This window comes from Ambystoma mexicanum, chromosome 2p (assembly GCF_040938575.1).
Source record: "Ambystoma mexicanum isolate Mex_15411 chromosome 2p, UKY_AmexF1_1, whole genome shotgun sequence".
Classification (NCBI taxonomy): Eukaryota; Metazoa; Chordata; class Amphibia; order Caudata; family Ambystomatidae; genus Ambystoma; species Ambystoma mexicanum.
In genome coordinates this window covers 284,487,287-284,502,421 of record NC_090923.1, presented here as the reverse complement: position 1 = coordinate 284,502,421, position 15,135 = coordinate 284,487,287, and positions in this window count along the sequence as shown.

Here is a 15,135-nt window from a genome sequence, read left to right as displayed (position 1 = left end):
GAGGTACTGATGGGTCAGAGGATGCTTATGCCAGTTGTACCAATGCGAACAGCAACAGATGCTCACAGGAGTGCGGAGATCCTGGGGGAGGAATGTAATGTATACCATAGGGGCCTGTCAACACGTGCCAAGCTTTTGTCCCACCAGGTAATCTCCAAAGTGCACCAACAGGCCACACTGAACAGAGACATCGCAACCTGTACAGCTCCACCCAGGGAAAGAGTCTATGCAAGAAAACATAACACTATGTGGAAACAGCCAAAGTTCAAGGGGCCTCATGAGGTGATATATGCCACACCCACCACAGTTAAGCTGAAAGACAGACAGGCCTGGGTTCATCTGACAGTCTGTCGAAGGGACACCAGCAAAACATCAGAACATCAGCAAGAAGCAGACACTGGAGGAAGCACCATCAACCAAAGTTTTGTAGAATTGTGACTATGAAAACCTGTATGGAATAGTGCGCCGTTTGGGCAAACAGGAGTAGGGTGGTCAGCTCAAGCTTCTGAGCCAGAAACAGAAAATAGCAAAAGAATGAAGACATTATCAATAGGGATATTTTGTCTGCTCTTTTCTCTTCATGTTGCATATGCTATGATGAAAATAATGAATTTAGGGGTTAGAAGTAGAGGAAACAATGGAACTAAAGTAGTGAATGTAACAGCTATTAGAGATAACCTAGTCACCAGACATAGAAGAGAAATTCAAATAGAAGAAAATGTAAATGCTAATTTTGTAGATGAACATCATGCTCAGCAACATAATGTCCAATCTGCTGATACAATATCAACACAATACAGATGTGTGGCATGCCATGTCACTACATGGCATACCACACTTTAAGGATGGCCAGCAAGGAGCCTAATATCTGCATGTGAGAAATTAGATTAGTGCATGGAGAAACCACTGTGAGGGGATGCGGTAGTCTTGAACATACATTCACAGATACGTATACACAAGGGTCTTTAGGGACATGTGTCTGGGACAGTTGGGGAACATGGGGTACATTGCAAATACACAGATATGTATGCCATGAGCCTCCTCATAGCTTCGGATTTTGCAGGCCAAGAAACTTGGGGTGGCAAGATAAACTCTGTGTGAACATAGTTTGAGTGAGGTTGAAGGCTTGGGGAAGTCAGCGGGGAGTTGCATAACATCAAATGGTCAGCTATGGCCAGGATTGGGTTTTTTATGACTTGGCACTATTGTGGGGCTGGTAGTTGTGGCTGGACTGGCACAGGTGGTGGTGGAACATAGGGAGGGGTGATGTGCTGAAGAACGTGCTCGCCTTTCATTCAGCAGTTTGTCCATTGACTCATCAGATGTGTGCAAATCTTTTGATGGGTATACTTTCTGTACTTCTAATTGGAAGTTCCTATCTATAGCCCTACATGGCAGTGGGGAGTTCAGTTACCTAGTAGGGTCAGTTTGTGTGAGGTAATAAACCCATTGTAAAGGGATGCTTAAGGGAAGAGTTATGGTTTATGGGTTTTGATCAAGTTCTCAGGAATGACCAGGATGTGGCTAAAGGCCATGCGTGCTGAATTGGTAGTCATATAGATTAGTGTGGAATGAGGACACCAGCCAGTCTGGGCAGATAAGATACTTATCGCCAGTACAAAGGGAAATTTGTTCTTTCTCACCTCCTCACAGTGTCCTTACAAAGACCATGTGCATCATGACTGGCATTAGAGGTCTTTGACCAGATGGAATCAGTAATGAATTATGTTTGTTGTGTGAATATGTAACCATGTAATGGCATCATGACCAAACTGTGGAAATATCCTGAGAAGGAGTGTGATGTAAACATGAGATGATGCAAATGCATGTTGAAAGGGGATGGTAGTTAAATAAATGTGTCCAATGAGAGTGTGGGAACTGAAGGAGATTAGGTTTCTTTGCATATGTTTAGCTAATCATGTATGGTGGATGACCATGCAATGAAATATGTGGGTGTGGGTTAACTGTTGCAAAATATATAAAATGTGTAAACTTGTATGTCTCGAGGAGACTCGTGTCAGTTAGACTCCACAGTGACATCTTGCCCCTCGTTCACTGGCTTCTTAAGAGGTGGGCCTACTTTGGGCTAAGGTCATCGGAGGTCCATGCACACGTATGTAGTGTTAGGGAGAATTCTCAGGAATGGCTAATATCCCTTACCTACTGGGTCCCTCAGCAGCTTTGCTGTATTTCTAGGATTTATTATTTTCACCTGGTAAGAGTGTGAGCCCTTTTTTCCCACTCTTGCATGTGTTTTGCTGTGTGTGTTTAACATTTTTGTGTTCAAAGACTGTGGAGCCTCACCTACTCCACAGGCATCATCTTTTTGCTATGTGTTAGAGAGCACCTTCAGTGCAGTGACACAGGGTTGTCTTTTAGACTTCCCAACTCAGACTTCATTTTCTGGGACTGACAACTGTTTGTTTGTTTGTTTGTTTGTTTGTTTGATTGTTTGTTTGTTTGTTTGTTTTATTACTTATATTGCGCACCAGACCCAAGGGTAACCGGGCGCATTTTATACGACAGCTCAAAACTTTGTTACAAGATCACATGGCAAAAATAGCAAAAATAGATCAACAAGAATAATATACAACAAAATATACAGGAGTATACACAAAATATACAGGAATATACTGCATGTGGAGTGTAAAAGCATGTGTTTACAGTCCTAGGCAGAGATTCCTAGGCTTGAATATGTTCAGGCAGTAGATGATCTAAAGTGTATCTGCATTTTTGATCCACGTTATAAGGTTGTGTCGGAAGGTAGGATAGGGTTGGTCAGTCTTCAAGGTGGATGGTAGGGCGTTCCAGAGTTGAGCTGCTTTCACCTGAAAGCTGCAGCCGCCGACTTTAGTCAGTTTGACTCTAGGTATGAATAGGTTATTGGAGTTAGCAGATCTAGTAAGTCGTGTTGGTTTTAGTTTGGTGAATCTGGCAGAGAGGTACTGCGGTGCAGCGTTGTTAACGCATTTGTGGACCAAAGAGTCAACTTTTAGTTGGATTTTCTCCTGAGTAGAGAGCCAGTTGTTAGCTCGTCTGAGTGCGGAGATGTGGGCTCTCCTGGGAATGCAAAGTGCTGCTCTAAGCGCGTTGTTTTGCAGAATTTTAATTCTTTTGATGACTTCCTTGTTAGCCCCAATATAGAGCGAGTTGCAGTAGTCCAGTTTTGATAACACGAGCGCTCTAGCGAGTGTGATGCAGCTATCGTTTGATAGGAAGGGTTTGCCTGCTCTTATCAATTTGCAGGTATAGGCGGTTGCTGAAGCCATCACATTGACCTGCTTGTTGAAAGAAAGGGTGGAGTCCAGGTAGAAACCCAGAGTTTTAACCACGTGGGCGGTTGTGATTTGGTTGCTGTCGATATTGAAGGAGGAGTAGTTGGGGCCCAGTTTTTTGAGGGTGGATGGTGTGCCCAGGATGATGATTTCAGTTTTGTCATCATTCAGGCATAGACTGTGTGTGGCCATCCATGCCTGGATGATGAGATACACTCTGTTCACCAAGGCCAAATCCTTGTCGTAATCACAGGTAAGTGGTAGGAGAATCTGGGTATCATCTGCATAATTAGTGTAGGTGATACCAAGAAGGTCCAGATTATGGAAAAGGGGCTTAGTGAAGATGTTATAGAGTGTAGGCGAAACACAGGATCCTTGGGGCACACCACATTTAATGGGGATGGAGTCTGCTGCCGCAGTGGTGGAGAAGACTCTCATTGTCCTGTTATTGAGGAAGGATTGGATCCATTTTGTGGCTTCTTCTGAGAAGTGCGCGGCTGTATCCAGGTGCCTGCAGAGGACCTTGTGGTCAACAAGGTCAAATGCGGCAGATAAATCCAGGAGGAGGAGTAAGGCTGGTTTGCCTTGATCCCTTAGCTCGTCAATTTGCGCCTTTAGGTCTAAGAGGGCAGTTTCGGTTCCATGCTGGGGATGGAAGCCAGACTGCCGTACTCCTAGTAAATTGTTTTCAAGGTGTTTCTGTATTTGTGAGTACGCCACTTTGTCTATGATTTTTAGGAGGAATGGCACAGTGGTGATTGGGCGGTAGTTTGTGGGTATGGCAGGGTCTAGTGTCTCCCAGAACACATAAAGTTGCCATTAACTTTATTAGCCTCTGTAAAACCACAAACCCAGTACCGCCCATCTTACATGGAGTACTGGAAAGGATTAATATGTATCCCTTTTTGTCTGTTTCTCTTGGAGCATTGTTTCGCTCCCTTTTCATCAAGACTTGGCTGGTGGCAGTGGTAACTACCCTATTTTTCCTACCGCGTTATCTTAAATAACCTTGGTATTGTTTTAGGCTATCTTGGTAGCCTCGAACTTAAACCCGCTAGACCATATATGTTTTATTACAGTTCCGGCTGGGTTTGTTCGCTATTTCTTTTTGTAAAAGTCTTTCTTGTGTTTTACTCTGCGTGCCAAAACAGGTTTGATTCCTTTGTTCACCGTCTTTTCTTGGGCTCTACGCAGAAGCCCTCTTTACGCGCCTGTATGTCTATGTAAAACCTGATAGTATTAGAAGCCTGGTTTGTTATCATTACAGAATCATTACCCATTATTATGGAATCATTACCCATTGTTAGAGAATCATTACCCATTTAGGGATCCAGTTATCCATCATACATTCGGATTAATACTGATTAGTAATAACATTAGACTATCCAAATTATTCTGCCACTTTGTATGCATTTGTAATTAGCTATAGATTGAGGCCTGTTATATTTGAAGTGCCATGTAGAGACACATGTCATATTTGTAGAGACACATGTAGCGATATGTTGTTATGTATTATGTATGCATGTAGAGAGACACGCATTGAGTGTGCACTTAGAATATGCATTGAGTATAGTGCTTGGTCTGAATGAATGTGTTAGGGACTACATTCGAGAATAGAGAAAGCATGAAGCCATTCCAATGAGACACACAGAAGAGCCGCAGAGTGCGGAAGGTTGTTATGAGTTACAGTGTACAGGAATGCGTAAACAGTTTGGTTGATAAGAAGTCGCCTTTGCCTTAGTAGAGACACGGAGAAGGAGGCTTTATCAGCCTGGGCTGGTGCTTCGCAGACAGAGAGAAGGTGGGGATAGGCAGCGCCATGGACGGAGAGGAGCTTTGCAGGCCGAGGCATGCAAGAAGGATAGAGGGATTTGAATGGAGAAATATGAGGAGATGGTAGGATGGCAGGCAGACAGAAGAAGGCCATGGTATAGATATGTAGACAATGTCACGTTGACTAGAACATGCAGTGATTGAAAAGTACAGTACATGTATCACAGACATTTAGGCACTGCTCATATTTAGAAATGCTGACAGATAGAAAGAGAGGCATTTTATCTTAGAGAGAACGAGTGTAACCATGGATATGTATATGTCATTGAACAGTATAATGAGAGGAGAGAGGGAGATGGTAGTTCGAGATGCTAGTTAGACATTGGAGATGGAGTTTTGAATGGAGCTGCTCTCTGAGAGATTGAGAGATCGAGAGACGTTTGGATGACTCTGAGATCGAGGGATCATTGGGGAAGCATTCTGAGCAGAGCTGATGAGATCTAGCAGGGAGCCCTGACTGACTGACTGGCTGGTTGCAGAGTTAGCTGGAGAGGAAAGACAGAGCACCACAGAGTAAAAAGGGGAGTATTGCTGAATAAGACACGTGCATGGGGAATTAGAACAGACTCTCACACAGAGCTTTGGCTGACATGATAGATGGGGTAATCAGACAGGGTTTGTCTTAGAGAGAGAGTGTGAAGTATGGTGTGGAATGGAGAGGAATGGTGTGGCTATTAGATCGCTTGCATTAGAAGCCTGAAAGGCTTATAGTTATTGCATTGCTGGTAGATTTGCACCAAAAGCATAAAAGGTGCAAATTCGAGATTTGCATTACAGTAGTGTTTGCATCATGCATTGCTATGCATGAATAAAAGTGTTTCTATTGTTGAATTGATTCATGTGTTTTCTTTGTGTCTTATGTTAATGTGTCCATTGGAGTAAGATAGGAGTAATCTAGGTGTAACACAGTGCACAAAGGCTAGAGATACAAGAGCAGGGGTAGCATAGTGATCCACACCCCACAAGGAGTTTCTCAGGGATTGACAACATGATCGCCAACGCGGGGTAGGCCAAAGGCAGATTTGTAGCACTTCTCAAATCTGGGCGGGACAGGATGTGAGGGAGGGGTTTAGGACTCCCTGCACAGGGTCTCCTTGGAGACCCATGTCGCACTCTGAAATGATTGGCTGTGGTGACTGTTCCGGCGGGACAGCCACCCTGCTGTGTGATTGACAGCCAGGCTGGGGTTTTAAGGAGTGCACCTTTTATTAGTTGTTTTTCTCTGCTGCTGGTTTCTTCCCTGGGTAGTGCAGGACCCTTCAGTCTTCCTACTTCATGTCAGTCCGACAGTCGCTTCAGGAACGGTGAGCCTGCAGGAACTGCCAGGAACGTCTGCCTCAGCTACAGCTTCTTCTCCATTTAAAGGTACTGTGCAAATCTGGTTGTTCATTTCGTCTAGCCGCAGTGAAGGTGTGTGAAACCCTTCACCAAACTGAGGGCTTGTTCTTCTCTACTCTTTAAACTAACTTTTCTGCCAAAAAACTTTGTCCGGCAAAGACTACCCTGACCTGTGTGATCTTGAGCAAAAGACTTTCGTCCTATTGACTTTAGCCCTAAGCCTATTTGATTTGATTCCATCACTCTAGTTCCTCTTTCTAGATTGCCCTGCTTACTTATCTGTTGGTGCTACTCAATTTCTGCCTAACTTTGTCTTTCCCTCCCTTTTTAATTACTAGAGTGCCATTTTGCTTCCACTTCATTTTGTGAGCTTAACTTGTCTGGAAACTATTGGGAGTGGTGTGGTGTATTAGTAAAATGCTGTTTCAACTGCTTTACTTTAGTGAAATGTTATACAACTGATGTGTAAATAAATGCTTATTCTTTTACTCAGAAACCTTGTGTCAGTGTTTGTTTGAATCATAGTAATTGCTGTCCTTTGTGTAACTATTTGATACTGCTCACTTGTTCTTGAGATAAGTCTGGCTGCTCAGCCATCGCTACCACTTTTACTGTGTAGTACAGGCTTGTACCAAAGGTGAATGTGTACTGTCACTTGTAGTCTTAATTGTGTGTGGTGTTTCCCAAGGGTACTGCATATAATTCTGCCTAACATGTAGGTGGGTTAATTACACATGCAGTTGGCACCCACTGACTGTTCATCCCTGTGGAACTCCCACATGATTGGCACAGTGCTAAGCACACTTAATACTCTGATACAAGGGCAGTTTCAGGGACAGACAGTACAAGCACGATTGGAAAAAGTAAGTAAGTCAGAATGTGCACGAAAAGAAGGACAAGATTATATACGCTGTGCAATCAGACTGCAAATGTCTATTGAAGGAGCAATCTACCGGAATAAAAAGAGGGACTGGTGAGGTATACAGATGTCATAAAAAATGCAGATGAAAAGTGCAGAAGTATATGGGTTTCACATGATAGTAGATTAACAAGCTTCCAGAAACATGATCAAACTGTTAAGGCACAGAAACTCACTCCATCTTCATGCACTTGCCTCGGCTCACCCTCCACCCTGGAGACTTGAACATAACTTACATTGCACTTCATTTGTTGCTCACCCATGAGCACCACATCACCTATCCCATTCCCCCTACCTTCTGCACTTGCATGTTCTCAGCACTCACAAGGCAGAGTATGTTCATCTCCCCCTCCCATTGCATTAATATTTGTATGTATTTTGATCATTTTTACATCACCTTGTCCCCTCCCTGTTGTCCTGTGGGCATTTTGAAACAGTATTTACTTCCTGTATTATCACCTAACAAACAAACAATAAATAAATTAATTAATTAAATAAATTCAGTTTCAGGGGTAAAGGAAGCATACCCGTGGGTCAGAATGTAAACTACAACAGAACTTTCACCATCCCAGCATTATGTGATGGAACAGCCACATTAATGGATTTATTCTGGCAATGTGGGAGCAAGGCTTATTTTCAATTTACATCATCATGGAATGGAGTCTGCTCCCTCATGACACTTCATGCACCAGTAATCCTTATCCCAGAGAAACACCTACAAAACCCAAATAGACACCCCCAGACCCCACGAGTGCCCCCAGTTGCACAAGGTAAGAAAAGCCCACTGCCATTACCCTATAGGAGGAGATTGGACTACTTTAGCAAAGAAGCAGAAGACGCCCAGGTAAAGATAATGATGCAATACAGCCTGTTTTCGAAGACTGAACTATTTTTACATCTGGCCTGGCCCCTGGAGTACAATCAGCCATGAATGCTAAGTAGCTTCAAGTCGTCAGATGGAACCTAGTCCAGTTGGCGAATGCAACAGAGATCATGCATGGCCTGAATGCCATTCAAGAAGCCTTGAGAGCCCTGCAAATCATGACACTACATAATCACATGGTGTTGTGTTCCTTCACGGGCATGGATGGAGGGGTCTGCTAGAAGATAGTGGAACATGTTGCACCTACATGCCCCCAAATGACAAAGACAATGGGCCTCATTACAAGTTCAGTGGTAGCCCTGCTGGTAAAACCGGCAGGCTGACGCTGAACTTGTGATTTTTACCGGCACCCGGGAATGGGCAATTACCAGGTCATTACGCCCCCACCGGACCCGGTATTTGCCCATTCCCGGGCGCTGGTAGAAAATTCTCCCCATTCCCATTGAGCCCCATAGGGCTCAATGGGACTGGGGAGGCCGGATGCACCAGCACAATTCAGAATGGTGCCGGTGCATCTGACATGCTTTGCTGCGGGTGCCAGGCACCGTGAGCAGAACTCGTACTTTGCTGGTCCGGTAACTACGGTACCAGCAAGCTTACTGGTACCGTAGTTACCAGACTGGAAAACTTGTAATGAGGCCCACTGGTTCATTAAGTATAGCCATTAAGCCCCTCCATAATTTGCGGACAGGTATGGAGATAGAAGGAGGAATCACCAAGGAATCTGATTGGTTGGCTGAAATATTTTCATGGATTCCAAACTGGCTGGCAAACATACTACAATACTTATTCTCATTCTAATCCTCCTAATTATGAATTGGTGCCTGTACCCAATAATACTGGTTTGTTGTATATCCTGAGAAAATAAAGCAGGAGTACTTACAGTCAGAGAATGACCTTTAATACTATGTAGACACCACAGCAGACAGAGATTATAGCTTCCTATGATTTAGCCCCTGGCATTATGCAAAGGGTGGAGGAAATGTGAGAAATGTCAGCAAGATATGGGTCCCCAGAAATGTATATAATTGGGCATGGTAACAAGAACTGAGGGACAAAGAGTTTATTGAAAGAGTTTGCTATGGAAGGAACTAAAGGGGGGAATGTTAGGATGCAAATCCAACTACCAAACATGAGAGAAAGTACAAGCTAATGAATTCTCTGTAGTACGAGACCTGACCTGCACAGATGCCCAGCCACTTAGCCATTTCACACGACATATAGGCCTTATGTGAGGCTGACAAAGGGATAGAAGAATTTCTGAGAGCTGTCAAGGAAGAAAGACAGATTAGAAACATAAAACACTTAACATATTGAAAGTGCAAAGTGTGTAGAGTAATGTAGCGGTGGTGCTTTAGAAGTAGGATAGACTCATAATTAAAGGAAGGAGACACATGGCACTTCCTATAGTTTAAATATTATTCGTAGAAATAGTATAGATAACAGTCACAGAAAATTGTAGGCAACATATAGAAATTCACATTGGCCACCACAAAACAACTGGAATTTTTGCCATTCTAAGGTAAAATGCATTTTTGAAAAGCAGTCTTTCGCAGTAGTACGAAATCTAGGCCACATAGAAACATTCCCATTTCAGTTGGTAAAATACACTTCATTCCTGCTTGTCTCGGATGCTGCAGGAGACAAGCTGCCTGATTCATGGAATTATTTACGCCGAAAACGGGGATTTGTGCTCCATTCTGCCCGCAAATCCCCATCTGTCAAACATGGATTTGCGGACAGAATGGCACACAAATCCCTGTTTTCGGTGCAAATAATTCCATGAATCAGGGGGAAGGTCAGAACTCCTGAGAAATTATGCAAAAAGCCAAACAGGGATTGGCTAGGATCAGTGGGAGCAGCAGGTTCACAAGCCTTAAACAAGTGGAAAACATAGCAAATAATGTTCTTACGCATCACTTAAAACTAGCAAGACACAGTTTGGTGAGAATGAGGAAGTGTGCTGAGATGTGGACTAGTCGAAGTTGATCAGGCAGAGGACACACACTGCCCATTGGCGGAAAATGCCCACAAAAGATTGAAGCTGCAAGCACCAAGCAATATGGGTATTTTGATTACGAATATAAGAAACAAGGATTCATGACCACAGAAGCAAGGTGACACTTATAATATATAGTAGGGGGCCAGGGAAGGCTGGGGGATAAATTAAGGGCACTGATACTTTTCCAAACCAAATATATACACAGGAGCCAGGACCCACTCACCCCCCAACTCCCCAACCCCCACACAGATAAACACACATTCCAGATTTGCAACTTGTCTCAGAGCAAAGGGCCAGAAAATAAGACTCATGACATCATGTATTCCCACCATGCAAAAAGGAAGGAAATGTACTAAAAGGTGAAACATGTTTATGAAGAGAAGTTGTAATATTAACTGTCATTGTACAAACACAAGGCTGAGAACGGTCCAATGGTGCCAACATTTGAGTCTCACAAGAAAGTGATGAAGTCATTATTTTTGTTGCCACACTGTTTTTGGCCAACGAAGAGGGAAGAATCCCACCATGGAACACTCGAGGTGGGACCGCCAATGCTAAACTGATTTGCATGTTGCAAAATATTTGAATTTACACCGTTCAATTAGGAGTGGAGAAGCTGGATAACCTGATGTCATTGTCAAGAGGAAGTCTTTAGAGTGGCCACTAGGAATAGGATAGGCCAATAGGACTAGGTATTGTATAGATTTCTATATGGGATAGCAGCCACTGTCCAATCAGTGAATGTGAATTTACATGTATCTTGAAACATAGTCACAAAACATGATGCCACACATTCCTATTTAAAAAAAAAAAAACATTTAATAATGAAATGTTGAATGATTTTTGAATTGTTCCTGGTGGAGATTGCAGTACACTTTTGTTTTTCTTGCTACTTGTGCACTTTGATTGGCTCATAGGATTGATTTTTGACAAATCAGGTTTTTGGGTTTACCTTACAATATTCTATCATATCTATCTACACTCCAATACAAAATAGTGTTAGCTTACAGCTGGGAGTTAAGTGCCACCTAATAGCAAAACTAAACATACCTGTGGGGGAGAGATTACCTTATTAAGTCATCAAAATACAATAAAATCAGCTACATAATATAATCAGAATACAGTCCACAAGATGTGATTATAGTGCAACAGTGAACTCCGTGCACCAATTTGGCTTTAAATTACATAGATATTTTGCATGCCTTTATCAAATCTGCTAAAATAGTTCCGAATTGCAGAAAAACTATTTGCACCATAACATTTTAGAATCCTGACAACATCAGAGGGACGATTATCCATGGTTGGGATTAAACCACTAATTAAAAAACACTGGAACTTGGTGGTGAGCACCAGTTGCACAGATAAACCCCACCTCTTCTCCCTTAAGAGAGGGCACGACATTAAAGACCAAACAGTACATTCCAAGCTTCACGTACGTCCCCCTCAACCAAAAACGTTGCCGGCCCTTTGGGCATTACCTAGACAACCGTTTGAAGGCCATTATCCGTTTTGCTCATGTGCTGCTTGTGAGTTTAGCTTCACCAGCACTGTGTTTATTCATAAAGATATTCACTGGTCCCTAAGATTTCACTCAAAATGTAACACATCTAATGTGATGTACATCATCAAATGTCCTTGTCACAAAAGCTACATAAGCATGACCACCAGGAACATTTCAACACTTATTGGAGAGAATAGGTCCTTCATTAGAATAGGGATTCCAGTCCCACTGGTCCAGCATTTTGTGAATTGCAGACGCTCGGACCACCAGTTACAATGGGTGGTCATAGACCGGGTCATTCCTTGCCCCATAACTTGATTACTATCACTCAACTGTTCCGTTTGGAGAAAAAATGTATACTCTAGTTGAAATCCCATCAGGATATTTTGAATGAAGATCTAAAATGGTCAGTGCTACTGTGAATGTCTCCTGATGCCTGGCGGGACCACTTGTGGCCACAATTCATCTGTATTTCATTTTTATGACCACAATTACACCAGTGGTTTAGGGCACTCATTTGCAGTTCTGCCTTTGATTCTGATGATTACCTTGGTTTTCAGTCATTTATATAGGTGTTTGCCCTAGAACTCTTTTACATGGTTCACCCTCATTTTTATGTTCTGAGAGTTCTAAAACATTGTGCTGCTTGCCATGACACATGCAATCAAAATAATGTACGTGCTATCCTGAAGTATCCCTTCAGTTGTTCTACAGTTTTGTTTAAATGCCCTAAGCCTTGAAGTCAACCAGTGACTGGCTGCCTGCACAGTCATGACTTTACAGTCCATTCTAAAATGGTGTACTGCTACACCAGAGCGGCGTACCCATCTTACAACACGTCTATTTAGATGGAATATGTGATACATGAAGAATGGAGAGTACGCTTTGTATGTGGAGAAAAGGTAATGTTTATTTATAATATAAAGTCGCAGGTAAGTACAAATTGGCCCCACACAACAGATGCCAACCTTCTTTCTCCAACCCTCTACAATCTTCTCATATAGAACTCCCCTTCACCTTCTTGATTCTACATTCTACATTCCCACATACATTCGACAGTTCTTACCCAATGCAATATCTATATACTACACATCCCTAACCCTCCTAAATTACACAACTAAATATGTACAACAAAAGATATACATATTTGCACTTGTTAATGACAATACAGATCGGTAGAAAGACAATAGATCTGCACCCAATATAATATACTTGCAGAGGTTTAGAAAATGTAGATTCTCCCTTTTTACTCACCCTCCCCTTCTTCACTTTCACTAAATCACCTACACAAAACTCCTACCCTTAAACCTTTTGTCATGATATTCTTTGTATTTTCTCTGACTCAATTCTATCTTGATAGCCACCAAATCCTTATCAATCACTGGTACACCCACTTTGTTATTAAACCAAGATGGACATAATTTGCTATTTGGTTCTCTGCCCCTCATCAATCGGAAAGGAGAAACACCTATGGTACTATGCAATGTTGTCCTTATATTCCATAATAATTCCCCAAGATTCTCCTTCCAGTCCAAGCCATTAGCTAATGCCAGCTGTATACATTCACCAATCACTCTGTTTAACCTTTTCACCATACCATTACTCTCCGGGTGATACACCAAGGAATATTTCCAGTGGAAACCCATTTTTATCACTAAGCTCTTAAATCTCTTTACGCAAAATTGAGAACCATTGTCACACATCATTACACTTAGTACTCTCTCCATTCGGAACACCTTTTCCAAAAATGCAATAACCCTTTTGGTTGTAACACAATCCATAATGGCAACTTCAGGAAATTTAGTGTATCTGTCCACTAGTACCAACAAGAATGTATTACCACTTCCTAAACTTCCATAAGGACCAATCACATCAACGGCCAACTCCAACCATGGTCCATCCGGAACTAGAATAGGAGTTAAAGGCAATCTCTTGGTGACCAATTTTGTGTCACAATTATTGCAAGCAGCACACACGCGTAAACACATCTCTCCACTTGTGTGTCCATAACCGACCACCAAAAGCTTCCCTTATCTTTCTCTTAGTTATTGACAATCCCGGATGACCTTCATGAGCCAACTTTATGATCTCCTCCTTATACCCCTGGTGGAATGACTGTACTGCCTCTCATAATCAAATCACCTTCAACAGTTAACTCATCCCTAACCGCAAAGTAACCCTTAAATTCAGCATCAATCTTGTCAGGCCAACCATTCATTATCCATTCAGTAACTTGATCAAGTCTCATGTCTTCGGTATATTCTTCTCTCCATCTCTCCCTACTCACAGCCTTGACCACAACATATACCTGCACATCCAAATCTTCATCTACCTCTTCTGTAATACCCTCCATTTCTCTCTTTTCACAGGGCATGCTGCATAGAAACTCTGCAATACAGTTCCTTCTTCCTGGGACATATTCAATTTCACAATTATATTCTAATAATTTGAGACTTAACCTGGCAATCATTGGTGTAGCTTTCGACATACCTCTTACAGTTAACACCTCTATTAAAGGTTTGTGGACTGTTTTAAGTTTGAATTTCTCTCTCCGCACATATTGCCTACAATGTTCTACTCCCCAACAACAATCTAATAACTCTTTCTCAATCACAGAATATCTCACGTCTGTGTCATTTATAGCTCTAGAGGCAAACATTATTATGTTTTTCCTCTCTTCATCACTTTGAGATAATGCAGCTCCTAATCCCTTGCCCCTAGCATCCACAGTAATTGTAGATGTTCTACCCAGTTCAAAACCTCCTATCAATGGCGCATCTACAATACATATTTTAATAGTGTCCACCCACTTTTCATGTTCTTTGTTCCAAACAAATTTCACATTCATTTTCATAATTTCTCTCAATGGTTGAGTTATCTCAACGAAATGTTCTACAAAGGTATTATAGTACTCTGCTAATCCTAAAAAGAAAGGTAAATCATCCTTACTACTGGGATAAGGTACCTTCTCAATAGCTTCCATAGCTTTCAACTTGGGTTTTTAACCACCTTTAGACAGAGTGTGTTCACTTCCAAATTTACACTTAGTATATTCTACAGTCAAACCATTTTATTCTAGTGTTTTTAAAACCCTACACACTCATTCGCCATGTTCTTCAGCCCGCAACCCACATACTAATATGTCATCTTGAGATACATAAACTCCAGATATTCCTTGCAATAAATGTGACATTACTCTTTGAAATACAGCCGCAGCTGAAGCCAAACCAAATGGCATCCTAGTGTGTCTATACATTCCAAATGGAGTAATAAAGGTAGTGAATTTCTTAGACTTATGATGTAACTGGTGATAAACCACAGATAAATCAATAGTGAAAAATGTGTCAGCACCTGCAATTAAGTTCAACATTTCTGAGATGACAG